Below are 18,483 nucleotides of genomic sequence, written 5' to 3'. Positions count from 1 at the left end.
CTGTGTCAAAACTTTGTTAGGAATTATGTGATCCGTACTAGCTGGAAGTAAGGGAGATGGGGCATGAAGTTATTTCTAGGAGTTGGACACATACCAAGTTTAGCTCACTTCTGGGCATCTTTGAAATACCTATACAAACTTGTTCCTACATAGTAACTTGCATCTTTGAATGAGAATGTGCTTGCTTACAGCAACGTGCTATATGTTCTGAATGCCCGAATTGGGAATCTGTGTCAAAACTTTGTTAGGAATTATGTGATCCTTACTAGCTGGAAGTAAGGCAGATGGGGCATGAAGTTATTTCTAGGAGTTGGACACATACCAAGTTTAGCTCAGTTCTGGGCATCTTTGAAATACCTATACAAACTTGTTCCTACATAGTAACTTGCAACTTTGAATGACAATGTGCTTGCTTACAGCAACGTGCTATATGTTCTGAATGCCCGAATTGGGAATCTGTGTCAAATCTTTGTTAGGAATTATGTGATCCTTACTAGCTGGAAGTAAGGGAGATGGGGCATGAAGTTATTTCTAGGAGTTGGACACATACCAAGTTTAGCTCAGTTCTGGGCATCTTTGAAATACCTATACAAACTTGTTCCTACATAGTAACTTGCATCTTTGAATGAGAATGTGCTTGCTTGCAGCAACGTGCTATATGTTCTGAATGCCCGAATTGGGAATCTGTGTCAAAACTTTGTTAGGAATTATGTGATCCTTACTAGCTGGAAGTAAGGGAGATGGGGCATGAAGTTATTTCTAGGAGTTGGACACATACCAAGTTTAGCTCAGTTCTGGGCATCTTTGAAATACCTATACAAACTTGTTCCTACATAGTAACTTGCAACTTTGAATGAGAATCTGCTTGCTTACAGCAACGTGCTATATGTTCTGAATGCCCGAATTGGGAATCTGTGTCAAAACTTTGTTAGGAATTATGTGATCCTTACTAGCTGGAAGTAAGGGAGATGGGGCATGAAGTTATTTCTAGGAGTTGGACACATACCAAGTTTAGCTCTGTTCTGGGCATCTTTGAAGTACCTATACAAACTTGTTCCTACATAGTAACTTGCATCTTTGAATGAGAATGTGCTTGCTTACAGCAACGTGCTATATGTTCTGAATGCCCGAATTGGGAATCTGTGTCAAAACTTTGTTAGGAATTATGTTATCCTTACTAGCTGGGAGTAAGGGAGATGGGGCATGAAGTTATTTCTAGGAGTTGGACACATAGAAAGTTTAGCTCAGTTCTGGGCATCTTTGAAATACCTATACAAACTTGTTCCTACATAGTAACTTGCAACATTGAATGAAAATGTGCTTGCTTACAGCAACGTGCTATATGTTCTGAATGCCCGAATTGGGAATCTGTGTCAAAACTTTGTTAGGAATTATGTGATCCTTACTAGCTGGAAGTAAGGGAGATGGGGCATGAAGTTATTTCTAGGAGTTGGACACATACCAAGTTTAGCTCAGTTCTGGGCATCTTTGAAATACCTATACAAACTTGTTCCTACATAGTAACTTGCAACTTTGAATGAAAATGTGCTTGCTTACAGCAACGTGCTATATGTTCTGAATGCCCGAATTGGGAATCTGTGTCAAAACTTTGTTAGGAATTATGTGATCCTTACTAGCTGGAAGTAAGGGAGATGGGGCATGAAGTTATTTCTAGGAGTTGGACACATACCAAGTTTAGCTCAGTTCTGGGCCTCTTTGAAATACCTATACAAACTTGTTCCTACCTAGTAACTTGCATCTTTGAATGAGAATATGCTTGCTTGCAGCAATGTGCTATATGTTCTGAATGCCCGAATAGGGAATCTGTGTCAAAACTTTGTTAGGAATTATGTGATCCTTACTAGCTGGAAGTAAGGGAGATGGGGCATGAAGTTATTTCTAGGAGTTGGACACATACCAAGTTTAGCTCAGTTCTGGGCATCTTTGAAATACCTATACAAACTGGTTCCTACCTAGTAACTTGCATCTTTGAATGAGAATCTGCTTGCTTACAGCAACGTGCTATATGTTCTGAATGCCCGAATAGGGAATCTGTGTCAAAACTTTGTTAGGAATTATGTGATCCTTACTAGCTGGAAGTAAGGGAGATGGGGCATGAAGTTATTTCTAGGAGTTGGACACATACCAAGTTTAGCTCAGTTCTGGGCATCTTTGAAATACCTATACAAACTTGTTCCTACCTAGTAACTTGCAACTTTGAATGAGAATGTGCTTGCTTGCAGCAACGTGCTATATGTTCTGAATGCCCGAATAGGGAATCTGTGTCAAAACTTTGTTAGGAATTATGTGATCCTTACTAGCTGGAAGTAAGGGAGATGGGGCATGAAGTTATTTCTAGGAGTTGGACACATACCAAGTTTAGCTCAGTTCTGGGCATCTTTGAAATACCTATACAAACTTGTTCCTACATAGTAACTTGCAACTTTGAATGAGAATGTGCTTGCTTGCAGCAACGTGCTATATGTTCTGAATGCCCGAATAGGGAATCTGTGTCAAAACTTTGTTAGGAATTATGTGATCCTTACTAGCTGGAAGTAAGGGAGATGGGGCATGAAGTTATTTCTAGGAGTTGGACACATACCAAGTTTAGCTCAGTTCTGGGCATCTTTGAAATACCTATACAAACTTGTTCCTACATAGTAACTTGCAACTTTGAATGAGAATGTGCTTGCTTACAGCAACGTGCTATATGTTCTGAATGCCCGAATTGGGAATCTGTGTCAAACCTTTGTTAGGAATTATGTGATCCTTACTAGCTGGAAGTAAGGGAGATGGGGCATGAAGTTATTTCTTGGAGTTGGAGACATACCAAGTTTAGCTCAGTTCTGGGCATCTTTGAAATACCTATACAAACTTGTTCCTACATAGTAACTTGCAACTTTGAATGAGAATGTGCTTGCTTACAGCAACGTGCTATATGTTCTGAATGCCCGAATTGGGAATCTGTGTCAAACCTTTGTTAGGAATTATGTGATCATTACTAGCTGGAAGTAAGGGAGATGGGGCATGAAGTTATTTCTTGGAGTTGGAGACATACCAAGTTTAGCTCACTTCTGGGCATCTTTGAAATACCTATACAAACTTGTTCCTACCTAGTAACTTGCAACTTTGAATGAGAATGTGCTTGCTTGCAGCAACGTGCTATATGTTCTGAATGCCCGATTTGGGAATCTGTGTCAAAACTTTGTTAGGAATTATGTGATCCTTACTAGCTGGAAGTAAGGGAGATGGGGCATGAAGGTATTTCTAGGAGTTGGACACATACCAAGTTTAGCTCAGTTCTGGGCATCTTTGAAATACCTATACAAACTTGTTCCTACCTAGTAACTTGCATCTTTGAATGAGAATGTGCTTGCTTACAGCAACGTGCTATATGTTCTGAATGCCCGAATTGGGAATCTGTGTCAAAACTTTGTTAGGAATTATGTGATCCTTACTAGCTGGAAGTAAGGGAGATGGGGCATGAAGTTATTTCTAGGAGTTGGACACATACCAAGTTTAGCTCAGTTCTGGGCATCTTTGAAATACCTATACAAACTTGTTCCTACATAGTAACTTGCATCTTTGAATGAGAATCTGCTTGCTTACAGCAACGTGCTATATGTTCTGAATGCCCGAATTGGGAATCTGTGTCAAAACTTTGTTAGGAATTATGTGATCCGTACTAGCTGGAAGTAAGGCAGATGGGGCATGAAGTTATTTCTAGGAGTTGGACACATACCAAGTTTAGCTCAGTTCTGGGCATCTTTGAAATACCTATACAAACTTGTTCCTACATAGTAACTTGCAACTTTGAATGAAAATGTGCTTGCTTACAGCAACGTGCTATATGTTCTGAATGCCCGAATTGGGAATCTGTGTCAAAACTTTGTTAGGAATTATGTGATCCGTACTAGCTGGAAGTAAGGCAGATGGGGCATGAAGTTATTTCTAGGAGTTGGACACATACCAAGTTTAGCTGAGTTCTGGGCATCTTTGAAATACCTATACAAACTTGTTCCTACATAGTAACTTGCAACTTTGAATGAAAATGTGCTTGCTTACAGCAACGTGCTATATGTTCTGAATGCCCGAATTGGGAATCTGTGTCAAAACTTTGTTAGGAATTATGTGATCCTTACTAGCTGGAAGTAAGGGAGATGGGGCATGAAGTTATTTCTTGGAGTTGGAGACATACCAAGTTTAGCTCAGTTCTGGGCATCTTTGAAATACCTATACAAACTTGTTCCTACATAGTAACTTGCATCTTTGAATGAGAATCTGCTTGCTTACAGCAACGTGCTATATGTTCTGAATGCCCGAATTGGGAATCTGTGTCAAAACTTTGTTAGGAATTATGTGATCCGTACTAGCTGGAAGTAAGGGAGATGGGGCATGAAGTTATTTCTAGGAGTTGGACACATACCAAGTTTAGCTCACTTCTGGGCATCTTTGAAATACCTATACAAACTTGTTCCTACATAGTAACTTGCATCTTTGAATGAGAATGTGCTTGCTTACAGCAACGTGCTATATGTTCTGAATGCCCGAATTGGGAATCTGTGTCAAAACTTTGTTAGGAATTATGTGATCCTTACTAGCTGGAAGTAAGGCAGATGGGGCATGAAGTTATTTCTAGGAGTTGGACACATACCAAGTTTAGCTCAGTTCTGGGCATCTTTGAAATACCTATACAAACTTGTTCCTACATAGTAACTTGCAACTTTGAATGACAATGTGCTTGCTTACAGCAACGTGCTATATGTTCTGAATGCCCGAATTGGGAATCTGTGTCAAATCTTTGTTAGGAATTATGTGATCCTTACTAGCTGGAAGTAAGGGAGATGGGGCATGAAGTTATTTCTAGGAGTTGGACACATACCAAGTTTAGCTCAGTTCTGGGCATCTTTGAAATACCTATACAAACTTGTTCCTACATAGTAACTTGCATCTTTGAATGAGAATGTGCTTGCTTGCAGCAACGTGCTATATGTTCTGAATGCCCGAATTGGGAATCTGTGTCAAAACTTTGTTAGGAATTATGTGATCCTTACTAGCTGGAAGTAAGGGAGATGGGGCATGAAGTTATTTCTAGGAGTTGGACACATACCAAGTTTAGCTCAGTTCTGGGCATCTTTGAAATACCTATACAAACTTGTTCCTACATAGTAACTTGCAACTTTGAATGAGAATCTGCTTGCTTACAGCAACGTGCTATATGTTCTGAATGCCCGAATTGGGAATCTGTGTCAAAACTTTGTTAGGAATTATGTGATCCTTACTAGCTGGAAGTAAGGGAGATGGGGCATGAAGTTATTTCTAGGAGTTGGACACATACCAAGTTTAGCTCTGTTCTGGGCATCTTTGAAGTACCTATACAAACTTGTTCCTACATAGTAACTTGCATCTTTGAATGAGAATGTGCTTGCTTACAGCAACGTGCTATATGTTCTGAATGCCCGAATTGGGAATCTGTGTCAAAACTTTGTTAGGAATTATGTTATCCTTACTAGCTGGGAGTAAGGGAGATGGGGCATGAAGTTATTTCTAGGAGTTGGACACATAGAAAGTTTAGCTCAGTTCTGGGCATCTTTGAAATACCTATACAAACTTGTTCCTACATAGTAACTTGCAACATTGAATGAAAATGTGCTTGCTTACAGCAACGTGCTATATGTTCTGAATGCCCGAATTGGGAATCTGTGTCAAAACTTTGTTAGGAATTATGTGATCCTTACTAGCTGGAAGTAAGGGAGATGGGGCATGAAGTTATTTCTAGGAGTTGGACACATACCAAGTTTAGCTCAGTTCTGGGCATCTTTGAAATACCTATACAAACTTGTTCCTACATAGTAACTTGCAACTTTGAATGAAAATGTGCTTGCTTACAGCAACGTGCTATATGTTCTGAATGCCCGAATTGGGAATCTGTGTCAAAACTTTGTTAGGAATTATGTGATCCTTACTAGCTGGAAGTAAGGGAGATGGGGCATGAAGTTATTTCTAGGAGTTGGACACATACCAAGTTTAGCTCAGTTCTGGGCCTCTTTGAAATACCTATACAAACTTGTTCCTACCTAGTAACTTGCATCTTTGAATGAGAATATGCTTGCTTGCAGCAATGTGCTATATGTTCTGAATGCCCGAATAGGGAATCTGTGTCAAAACTTTGTTAGGAATTATGTGATCCTTACTAGCTGGAAGTAAGGGAGATGGGGCATGAAGTTATTTCTAGGAGTTGGACACATACCAAGTTTAGCTCAGTTCTGGGCATCTTTGAAATACCTATACAAACTGGTTCCTACCTAGTAACTTGCATCTTTGAATGAGAATCTGCTTGCTTACAGCAACGTGCTATATGTTCTGAATGCCCGAATAGGGAATCTGTGTCAAAACTTTGTTAGGAATTATGTGATCCTTACTAGCTGGAAGTAAGGGAGATGGGGCATGAAGTTATTTCTAGGAGTTGGACACATACCAAGTTTAGCTCAGTTCTGGGCATCTTTGAAATACCTATACAAACTTGTTCCTACCTAGTAACTTGCAACTTTGAATGAGAATGTGCTTGCTTGCAGCAACGTGCTATATGTTCTGAATGCCCGAATAGGGAATCTGTGTCAAAACTTTGTTAGGAATTATGTGATCCTTACTAGCTGGAAGTAAGGGAGATGGGGCATGAAGTTATTTCTAGGAGTTGGACACATACCAAGTTTAGCTCAGTTCTGGGCATCTTTGAAATACCTATACAAACTTGTTCCTACATAGTAACTTGCAACTTTGAATGAGAATGTGCTTGCTTGCAGCAACGTGCTATATGTTCTGAATGCCCGAATAGGGAATCTGTGTCAAAACTTTGTTAGGAATTATGTGATCCGTACTAGCTGGAAGTAAGGGAGATGGGGCATGAAGTTATTTCTAGGAGTTGGACACATACCAAGTTTAGCTCAGTTCTGGGCATCTTTGAAATACCTATACAAACTTGTTCCTACATAGTAACTTGCATCTTTGAATGAGAATGTGCTTGCTTGCAGCAACGTGCTATATGTTCTGAATGCCCGAATTGGGAATCTGTGTCAAAACTTTGTTAGGAATTATGTGATCCTTACTAGCTGGAAGTAAGGGAGATGGGGCATGAAGTTATTTCTAGGAGTTGGACACATACCAAGTTTAGCTCAGTTCTGGGCATCTTTGAAATACCTATACAAACTTGTTCCTACATAGTAACTTGCATCTTTGAATGAGAATGTGCTTGCTTGCAGCAACGTGCTATATGTTCTGAATGCCCGAATTGGGAATCTGTGTCAAAACTTTGTTAGGAATTATGTGATCCTTACTAGCTGGAAGTAAGGGAGATGGGGCATGAAGTTATTTCTTGGAGTTGGACACATACCAAGTTTAGCTCAGTTCTGGGCATCTTTGAAATACCTATACAAACTTGTTCCTACATAGTAACTTGCATCTTTGAATGAGAATGTGCTTGCTTGCAGCAACGTGCTATATGTTCTGAATGCCCGAATTGGGAATCTGTGTCAAACCTTTGTTAGGAATTATGTGATCCTTACTAGCTGGAAGTAAGGGAGATGGGGCATGAAGTTATTTCTTGGAGTTGGACACATACCAAGTTTAGCTCAGTTCTGGGCATCTTTGAAATACCTATACAAACTTGTTCCTACATAGTAACTTGCATCTTTGAATGAGAATGTGCTTGCTTACAGCAACGTGCTATATGTTCTGAATGCCCGAATTGGGAATCTGTGTCAAACCTTTGTTAGGAATTATGTGATCCTTACTAGCTGGAAGTAAGGGAGATGGGGCATGAAGTTATTTCTAGGAGTTGGACACATACCAAGTTTAGCTCAGTTCTGGGCATCTTTGAAATACCTATACAAACTTGTTCCTACATAGTAACTTGCAACTTTGAATGAGAATGTGCTTGCTTACAGCAACGTGCTATATGTTCTGAATGCCCGAATAGGGAATCTGTGTCAAAACTTTGTTAGGAATTATGTGATCCTTACTAGCTGGAAGTAAGGGAGATGGGGCATGAAGTTATTTCTAGGAGTTGGACACATACCAAGTTTAGCTCAGTTCTGGGCATCTTTGAAATACCTATACAAACTTGTCCCTACCTAGTAACTTGCAACTTTGAATGAAAATGTGCTTGCTTACAGCAACGTGCTATATGTTCTGAATGCCCGAATAGGGAATCTGTGTCAAAACTTTGTTAGGAATTATGTGATCCTTACTAGCTGGAAGTAAGGGAGATGGGGCATGAAGTTATTTCTAGGAGTTGGACACATACCAAGTTTAGCTCAGTTCTGGGCATCTTTGAAATACCTATACAAACTTGTTCCTACCTAGTAACTTGCAACTTTGAATGAAAATGTGCTTGCTTACAGCAACGTGCTATATGTTCTGAATGCCCGAATTGGGAATCTGTGTCAAAACTTTGTTAGGAATTATGTGATCCTTACTAGCTGGAAGTAAGGGAGATGGGGCATGAAGTTATTTCTAGGAGTTGGACACATACCAAGTTTAGCTCAGTTCTGGGCATCTTTGAAATACCTATACAAACTTGTTCCTACATAGTAACTTGCAACTTTGAATGAGAATGTGCTTGCTTGCAGCAACGTGCTATATGTTCTGAATGCCCGAATAGGGAATCTGTGTCAAAACTTTGTTAGGAATTATGTGATCCTTACTAGCTGGAAGTAAGGGAGATGGGGCATGAAGTTATTTCTAGGAGTTGGACACATACCAAGTTTAGCTCAGTTCTGGGCATCTTTGAAATACCTATACAAACTTGTTCCTACATAGTAACTTGCAACTTTGAATGAGAATGTGCTTGCTTGCAGCAACGTGCTATATGTTCTGAATGCCCTAATAGGGAATCTGTGTCAAAACTTTGTTAGGAATTATGTGATCCTTACTAGCTGGAAGTAAGGGAGATGGGGCATGAAGTTATTTCTAGGAGTTGGACACATACCAAGTTTAGCTCAGTTCTGGGCATCTTTGAAATACCTATACAAACTTGTTCCTACATAGTAACTTGCAACTTTGAATGAGAATGTGCTTGCTTGCAGCAACGTGCTATATGTTCTGAATGCCCTAATAGGGAATCTGTGTCAAAACTTTGTTAGGAATTATGTGATCCTTACTAGCTGGAAGTAAGGGAGATGGGGCATGAAGTTATTTCTAGGAGTTGGACACATACCAAGTTTAGCTCAGTTCTGGGCATCTTTGAAATACCTATACAAACTTGTTCCTACATAGTAACTTGCATCTTTGAATGAGAATGTGCTTGCTTGCAGCAACGTGCTATATGTTCTGAATGCCCGAATTGGGAATCTGTGTCAAAACTTTGTTAGGAATTATGTGATCCTTACTAGCTGGAAGTAAGGGAGATGGGGCATGAAGTTATTTCTAGGAGTTGGACACATACCAAGATTAGCTCAGTTCTGGGCATCTTTGAAATACCTATACAAACTTGTTCCTACATAGTAACTTGCATCTTTGAATGAGAATGTGCTTGCTTGCAGCAACGTGCTATATGTTCTGAAAGCCCGAATTGGGAATCTGTGTCAAAACATTGTTAGGAATTATGTGATCCTTACTAGCTCTAAGTAAGGGAGATGGGGCATGAAGTTATTTCTTGGAGTTGGAGACATACCAAGTTTAGCTCAGTTCTGGGCATCTTTGAATACCTATACAAACTTGTTCCTACATAGTAACTTGCATCTTTGAATGAGAATGTGCTTGCTTACAGCAACGTGCTATATGTTCTGAATGCCCGAATTGGGAATCTGTGTCTAAACTTTGTTAGGAATTATGTGATCCTTACTAGCTGGAAGTAAGGGAGATGGGGCATGAAGTTATTTCTAGGAGTTGGACACATACCAAGTTTAGCTCAGTTCTGGGCATCTTTGAAATACCTATACAAACTTGTTCCTACATAGTAACTTGCAACTTTGAATGAGAATGTGCTTGCTTACAGCAACGTGCTATATGTTCTGAATGCCCGAATTGGGAATCTGTGTCAAACCTTTGTTAGGAATTATGAGATCCTTACTAGCTGGAAGTAAGGGAGAAGGGGCATGAAGTTATTTCTAGGAGTTGGACACATACCAAGTTTAGCTCAGTTCTGGGAATCTTTGAAATACCTATACAAACTTGTTCCTACATAGTAACTTGCATCTTTGAATGAGAATCTGCTTGCTTACAGCAACGTGTTATATGTTCTGAATGCCCGAATTGGGAATCTGTGTCAAAACTTTGTTAGGAATTATGTGATCCTTACTAGCTGGAAGTAAGGGAGATGGGGCATGAAGTTATTTCTAGGAGTTGGACACATACCAAGTTTAGCTCAGTTCTGGGCATCTTTGAAATACCTATACAAACTTGTTCCTACATAGTAACTTGCATCTTTGAATGAGAATCTGCTTGCTTACAGCAACGTGCTATATGTTCTGAATGCCCGAATTGGGAATCTGTGTCAAAACTTTGTTAGGAATTATGTGATCCGTACTAGCTGGAAGTAAGGCAGATGGGGCATGAAGTTATTTCTAGGAGTTGGACACATACCAAGTTTAGCTCAGTTCTGGGCATCTTTGAAATACCTATACAAACTTGTTCCTACATAGTAACTTGCAACTTTGAATGAAAATGTGCTTGCTTACAGCAACGTGCTATATGTTCTGAATGCCCGAATTGGGAATCTGTGTCAAAACTTTGTTAGGAATTATGTGATCCGTACTAGCTGGAAGTAAGGCAGATGGGGCATGAAGTTATTTCTAGGAGTTGGACACATACCAAGTTTAGCTGAGTTCTGGGCATCTTTGAAATACCTATACAAACTTGTTCCTACATAGTAACTTGCAACTTTGAATGAGAATGTGCTTGCTTACAGCAACGTGCTATATGTTCTGAATGCCCGAATTGGGAATCTGTGTCAAAACTTTGTTAGGAATTATGTGATCCTTACTAGCTGGAAGTAAGGGAGATGGGGCATGAAGTTATTTCTTGGAGTTGGAGACATACCAAGTTTAGCTCAGTTCTGGGCATCTTTGAAATACCTATACAAACTTGTTCCTACATAGTAACTTGCATCTTTGAATGAGAATCTGCTTGCTTACAGCAACGTGCTATATGTTCTGAATGCCCGAATTGGGAATCTGTGTCAAAACTTTGTTAGGAATTATGTGATCCGTACTAGCTGGAAGTAAGGGAGATGGGGCATGAAGTTATTTCTAGGAGTTGGACACATACCAAGTTTAGCTCAGTTCTGGGCATCTTTGAAATACCTATACAAACTTGTTCCTACATAGTAACTTGCATCTTTGAATGAGAATGTGCTTGCTTACAGCAACGTGCTATATGTTCTGAATGCCCGAATTGGGAATCTGTGTCAAAACTTTGTTAGGAATTATGTGATCCTTACTAGCTGGAAGTAAGGCAGATGGGGCATGAAGTTATTTCTAGGAGTTGGACACATACCAAGTTTAGCTCAGTTCTGGGCATCTTTGAAATACCTATACAAACTTGTTCCTACATAGTAACTTGCAACTTTGAATGAGAATCTGCTTGCTTACAGCAACGTGCTATATGTTCTGAATGCCCGAATTGGGAATCTGTGTCAAAACTTTGTTAGGAATTATGTGATCCTTACTAGCTGGAAGTAAGGGAGATGGGGCATGAAGTTATTTCTAGGAGTTGGACACATACCAAGTTTAGCTCAGTTCTGGGCATCTTTGAAATACCTATACAAACTTGTTCCTACATAGTAACTTGCAACTTGAACGAGAATGTGCTTGCTTACAGCAACGTGCTATATGTTCTGAATGTCCGAATTGGCAATCTGTGTCAAAACTTTGTTAGGAATTATGTGATCCTTACTAGCTGGAAGTAAGGGAGATGGGGCATGAAGTTATTTCTAGGAGTTGGACACATACCAAGTTTAGCTCAGTTCTGGGCATCTTTGAAATACCTATACAAACTTGTTCCTACATAGTAACTTGCAACTTTGAATGAGAATCTGCTTGCTTACAGCAACGTGCTATATGTTCTGAATGCCCGAATTGGGAATCTGTGTCAAAACTTTGTTAGGAATTATGTGATCCTTACTAGCTGGAAGTAAGGGAGATGGGGCATGAAGTTATTTCTAGGAGTTGGACACATACCAAGTTTAGCTCAGTTCTGGGCATCTTTGAAATACCTATACAAACTTGTTCCTACATAGTAACTTGCATCTTTGAATGAGAATGTGCTTGCTTACAGCAACGTGCTATATGTTCTGAATGCCCGAATTGGGAATCTGTGTCAAAACTTTGTTAGGAATTATGTGATCCTTACTAGCTGGAAGTAAGGGAGATGGGGCATGAAGTTATTTCTAGGAGTTGGACACATACCAAGTTTAGCTCAGTTCTGGGCATCTTTGAAGTACCTATACAAACTTGTTCCTACATAGTAACTTGCATCTTTGAATGAGAATGTGCTTGCTTACAGCAACGTGCTATATGTTCTGAATGCCCGAATTGGGAATCTGTGTCAAAACTTTGTTAGGAATTATGTGATCCTTACTAGCTGGAAGTAAGGGAGATGGGGCATGAAGTTATTTCTAGGAGTTGGACACATACCAAGTTTAGCTCAGTTCTGGGCATCTTTGAAATACCTATACAAACTTGTTCCTACATAGTAACTTGCAACATTGAATGAGAATGTGCTTGCTTACAGCAACGTGCTATATGTTCTGAATGCCCGAATTGGCAATCTGTGTCAAAACTTTGTTAGGAATTATGTGATCCTTACTAGCTGGAAGTAAGGGAGATGGGGCATGAAGTTATTTCTAGGAGTTGGACACATACCAAGTTTAGCTCAGTTCTGGGCATCTTTGAAATACCTATACAAACTTGTTCCTACCTAGTAACTTGCATCTTTGAATGAGAATCTGCTTGCTTACAGCAACGTGCTATATGTTCTGAATGCCCGAATTGGGAATCTGTGTCAAAACTTTGTTAGGAATTATGTGATCCTTACTAGCTGGAAGTAAGGGAGATGGGGCATGAAGTTATTTCTAGGAGTTGGACACATACCAAGTTTAGCTCAGTTCTGGGCATCTTTGAAATACCTATACAAACTTGTTCCTACATAGTAACTTGCATCTTTGAATGAGAATCTGCTTGCTTACAGCAACGTGCTATATGTTCTGAATGCACGAATTGGGAATCTGTGTCAAAACTTTGTTAGGAATTATGTGATCCTTACTAGCTGGAAGTAAGGGAGATGGGGCATGAAGTTATTTCTAGGAGTTGGACACATACCAAGTTTAGCTCAGTTCTGGGCATCTTTGAAATACCTATACAAACTTGTTCCTACATAGTAACTTGCAACTTTGAATGAAAATGTGCTTGCTTACAGCAACGTGCTATATGTTCTGAATGCCCGATTTGGGAATCTGTGTCAAAACTTTGTTAGGAATTATGTGTTCCTTACTAGCTGGAAGTAAGGGAGATGGGGCATGAAGTTATTTCTAGGAGTTGGACACATACCAAGTTTAGCTCAGTTCTGGGCATCTTTGAAATACCTATACAAACTTGTTCCTACATAGTATCTTGCAACTTTGAATGAGAATCTGCTTGCTTACAGCAACGTGCTATATGTTCTGAATGCCCGAATTGGGAATCTGTGTCAAAACTTTGTTAGGAATTATGTGATCCTTACGAGCTGGAAGTAAGGGAGATGGGGCATGAAGTTATTTCTAGGAGTTGGACACATACCAAGTTTAGCTCAGTTCTGGGCCTCTTTGAAATACCTATACAAACTTGTTCCTACATAGTAACTTGCATCTTTGAATGAGAATGTGCTTGCTTACAGCAACGTGCTATATGTTCTGAATGCCCGAATTGGGAATCTGTGTCAAAACATTGTTAGGAATTATGTGATCCTTACTAGCTGGAAGTAAGGGAGATGGGGCATGAAGTTATTTCTTGGAGTTGGAGACATACCAAGTTTAGCTCAGTTCTGGGCATCTTTGAAATACCTATACAAACTTGTTCCTACATAGTAACTTGCAACTTTGAATGAGAATGTGCTTGCTTGCAGCAACGTGCTATATGTTCTGAATGCCCGAATAGGGAATCTGTGTCAAAAATTTTTAGGAATTATGTGATCCTTACTAGCTGGAAGTAAGGGAGATGGAGCATGAAGTTATTTCTAGGACTTGGACACATACCAAGTTTAGCTCAGTTCTGGGCATCTTTGAAATACCTATACAAACTTGTTCCTATCTAGTAACTTGCATCTTTGAATGAGAATGTGCTTGCTTACAGCAACGTGCTATATGTTCTGAATGCCCGAATTGGGAATCTGTGTCAAAACTTTGTTAGGAATTATGTGATCCTTACTAGCTGGAAGTAAGGGAGATGGGGCATGAAGTTATTTCTTGGAGTTGGAGACATACCAAGTTTAGCTCAGTTCTGGGCATCTTTGAAATACCTATACAAACTTGTTCCTACATAGTAACTTGCAACTTGAATGAGAATGTGCTTGCTTACAGCAACGTGCTATATGTTCTGAATGCCCGAATTGGCAATCTGTGTCAAAACTTTGTTAGGAATTATGTGATCCTTACTAGCTGGAAGTAAGTGAGATGGGGCATGAAGTTATTTCTAGGATTTGGACACATACCAAGTTTAGCTCAGTTCTGGGCATCTTTGAAATACCTATACAAACTTGTTCCTACATAGTAACTTGCAACTTTGAATGAGAATCTGCTTGCTTACAGCAACGTGCTATATGTTCTGAATGCCCGAATTGGGAATCTGTGTCAAAACTTTGTTAGGAATTATGTGATTCTTACTAGCTGGAAGTAAGGGAGATGGGGCATGAAGTTATTTCTAGGAGTTGGACACATACCAAGTTCAGCTCAGTTCTGGGCATCTTTGAAATACCTATACAAACTTGTTCCTACATAGTAACTTGCATCTTTGAATGAGAATGTGCTTGCTTACAGCAACGTGCTATATGTTCTGAATGCCCGAATTGGGAATCTGTGTCAAAACTTTGTTAGGAATTATGTGATCCTTACTAGATGGAAGTAAGGGAGATGGGGCATGAAGTTATTTCTAGGAGTTGGACACATACCAAGTTTAGCTCAGTTCTGGGCATCTTTGAAGTACCTATACAAACTTGTTCCTACATAGTAACTTGCATCTTTGAATGAGAATGTGCTTGCTTACAGCAACGTGCTATAAGTTCTGAATGCCCGAATTGGGAATCTGTGTCAAAACTTTGTTAGGAATTATGTGATCCTTACAAGCTGGAAGTAAGGGAGATGGGGCATGAAGTTATTTCTAGGAGTTGGACACATACCAAGTTTAGCTCAGTTCTGGGCATCTTTGAAATACCTATACAAACTTGTTCCTACCTAGTAACTTGCATCTTTGAATGAGAATCTGCTTGCTTACAGCAACGTGCTATATGTTCTGAATGCCCGAATTGGGAATCTGTGTCAAAACTTTGTTAGGAATTATGTGATCCTTACTAGCTGGAAGTAAGGGAGATGGGGCATGAAGTTATTTCTAGGAGTTGGACACATACCAAGTTTAGCTCAGTTCTGGGCATCTTTGAAATACCTATACAAACTTGTTCCTACATAGTAACTTGCATCTTTGAATGAGAATCTGCTTGCTTACAGCAACGTGCTATATGTTCTGAATGCACGAATTGGGAATCTGTGTCAAAACTTTGTTAGGAATTATGTGATCCTTACTAGCTGGAAGTAAGGGAGATGGGGCATGAAGTTATTTCTAGGAGTTGGACACATACCAAGTTTAGCTCAGTTCTGGGCATCTTTGAAATACCTATACAAACTTGTTCCTACATAGTAACTTGCAACTTTGAATGAAAATGTGCTTGCTTACAGCAACGTGCTATATGTTCTGAATGCCCGATTTGGGAATCTGTGTCAAAACTTTGTTAGGAATTATGTGTTCCTTACTAGCTGGAAGTAAGGGAGATGGGGCATGAAGTTATTTCTAGGAGTTGGACACATACCAAGTTTAGCTCAGTTCTGGGCATCTTTGAAATACCTATACAAACTTGTTCCTACATAGTATCTTGCAACTTTGAATGAGAATCTGCTTGCTTACAGCAACGTGCTATATGTTCTGAATGCCCGAATTGGGAATCTGTGTCAAAACTTTGTTAGGAATTATGTGATCCTTACGAGCTGGAAGTAAGGGAGATGGGGCATGAAGTTATTTCTAGGAGTTGGACACATACCAAGTTTAGCTCAGTTCTGGGCCTCTTTGAAATACCTATACAAACTTGTTCCTACATAGTAACTTGCATCTTTGAATGAGAATGTGCTTGCTTACAGCAACGTGCTATATGTTCTGAATGCCCGAATTGGGAATCTGTGTCAAAACATTGTTAGGAATTATGTGATCCTTACTAGCTGGAAGTAAGGGAGATGGGGCATGAAGTTATTTCTTGGAGTTGGAGACATACCAAGTTTAGCTCAGTTCTGGGCATCTTTGAAATACCTATACAAACTTGTTCCTACATAGTAACTTGCAACTTTGAATGAGAATGTGCTTGCTTGCAGCAACGTGCTATATGTTCTGAATGCCCGAATAGGGAATCTGTGTCAAAAATTTTTAGGAATTATGTGATCCTTACTAGCTGGAAGTAAGGGAGATGGAGCATGAAGTTATTTCTAGGACTTGGACACATACCAAGTTTAGCTCAGTTCTGGGCATCTTTGAAATACCTATACAAACTTGTTCCTATCTAGTAACTTGCATCTTTGAATGAGAATGTGCTTGCTTACAGCAACGTGCTATATGTTCTGAATGCCCGAATTGGGAATCTGTGTCAAAACTTTGTTAGGAATTATGTGATCCTTACTAGCTGGAAGTAAGGGAGATGGGGCATGAAGTTATTTCTTGGAGTTGGAGACATACCAAGTTTAGCTCAGTTCTGGGCATCTTTGAAATACCTATACAAACTTGTTCCTACATAGTAACTTGCAACTTGAATGAGAATGTGCTTGCTTACAGCAACGTGCTATATGTTCTGAATGCCCGAATTGGCAATCTGTGTCAAAACTTTGTTAGGAATTATGTGATCCTTACTAGCTGGAAGTAAGTGAGATGGGGCATGAAGTTATTTCTAGGATTTGGACACATTTGGACACATACCAAGTTTAGCTCAGTTCTGGGCATCTTTGAAATACCTATACAAACTTGTTCCTACATAGTAACTTGCAACTTTGAATGAGAATCTGCTTGCTTACAGCAACGTGCTATATGTTCTGAATGCCCGAATTGGGAATCTGTGTCAAAACTTTGTTAGGAATTATGTGATTCTTACTAGCTGGAAGTAAGGGAGATGGGGCATGAAGTTATTTCTAGGAGTTGGACACATACCAAGTTCAGCTCAGTTCTGGGCATCTTTGAAATACCTATACAAACTTGTTCCTACATAGTAACTTGCATCTTTGAATGAGAATGTGCTTGCTTACAGCAACGTGCTATATGTTCTGAATGCCCGAATTGGGAATCTGTGTCAAAACTTTGTTAGGAATTATGTGATCCTTACTAGATGGAAGTAAGGGAGATGGGGCATGAAGTTATTTCTAGGAGTTGGACACATACCAAGTTTAGCTCAGTTCTGGGCATCTTTGAAGTACCTATACAAACTTGTTCCTACATAGTAACTTGCATCTTTGAATGAGAATGTGCTTGCTTACAGCAACGTGCTATAAGTTCTGAATGCCCGAATTGGGAATCTGTGTCAAAACTTTGTTAGGAATTATGTGATCCTTACAAGCTGGAAGTAAGGGAGATGGGGCATGAAGTTATTTCTAGGAGTTGGACACATACCAAGTTTAGCTCAGTTCTGGGCATCTTTGAAATACCTATACAAACTTGTTCCTACCTAGTAACTTGCATCTTTGAATGAGAATGTGCTTGCTTACAGCAACGTGCTATATGTTCTGAATGCCCGAATTGGGAATCTGTGTCAAAACTTTGTTAGGAATTATGTGATCCTTACTAGCTGGAAGTAAGGGAGATGGGGCATGAAGTTATTTCTAGGAGTTGGACACATACCAAGTTTAGCTCAGTTCTGGGCATCTTTGAAATACCTATACAAACTTGTTCCTACATAGTAACTTGCAACTTTGAATGAGAATGTGCTTGCTTACAGCAACGTGCTATATGTTCTGAATGCCCGAATTGGGAATCTGTGTCAAAACTTTGTTAGGAATTATGTGATCCTTACTAGCTGGAAGTAAGGGAGATGGGGCATGAAGTTATTTCTAGGAGTTGGACACATACCAAGTTTAGCTCAGTTCTGGGCATCTTTGAAATACCTATACAAACTTGTTCCTACATAGTAACTTGCATCTTTGAATGAGAATCTGCTTGCTTACAGCAACGTGCTATATGTTCTGAATGCCCGAATTGGGAATCTGTGTCAAAA

Source organism: Diceros bicornis, chromosome 19 (assembly GCF_020826845.1).
Source record: "Diceros bicornis minor isolate mBicDic1 chromosome 19, mDicBic1.mat.cur, whole genome shotgun sequence".
In the NCBI taxonomy this organism is placed as follows: domain Eukaryota; kingdom Metazoa; phylum Chordata; class Mammalia; order Perissodactyla; family Rhinocerotidae; genus Diceros; species Diceros bicornis.
This window is presented reverse-complemented; position numbering follows the sequence as displayed.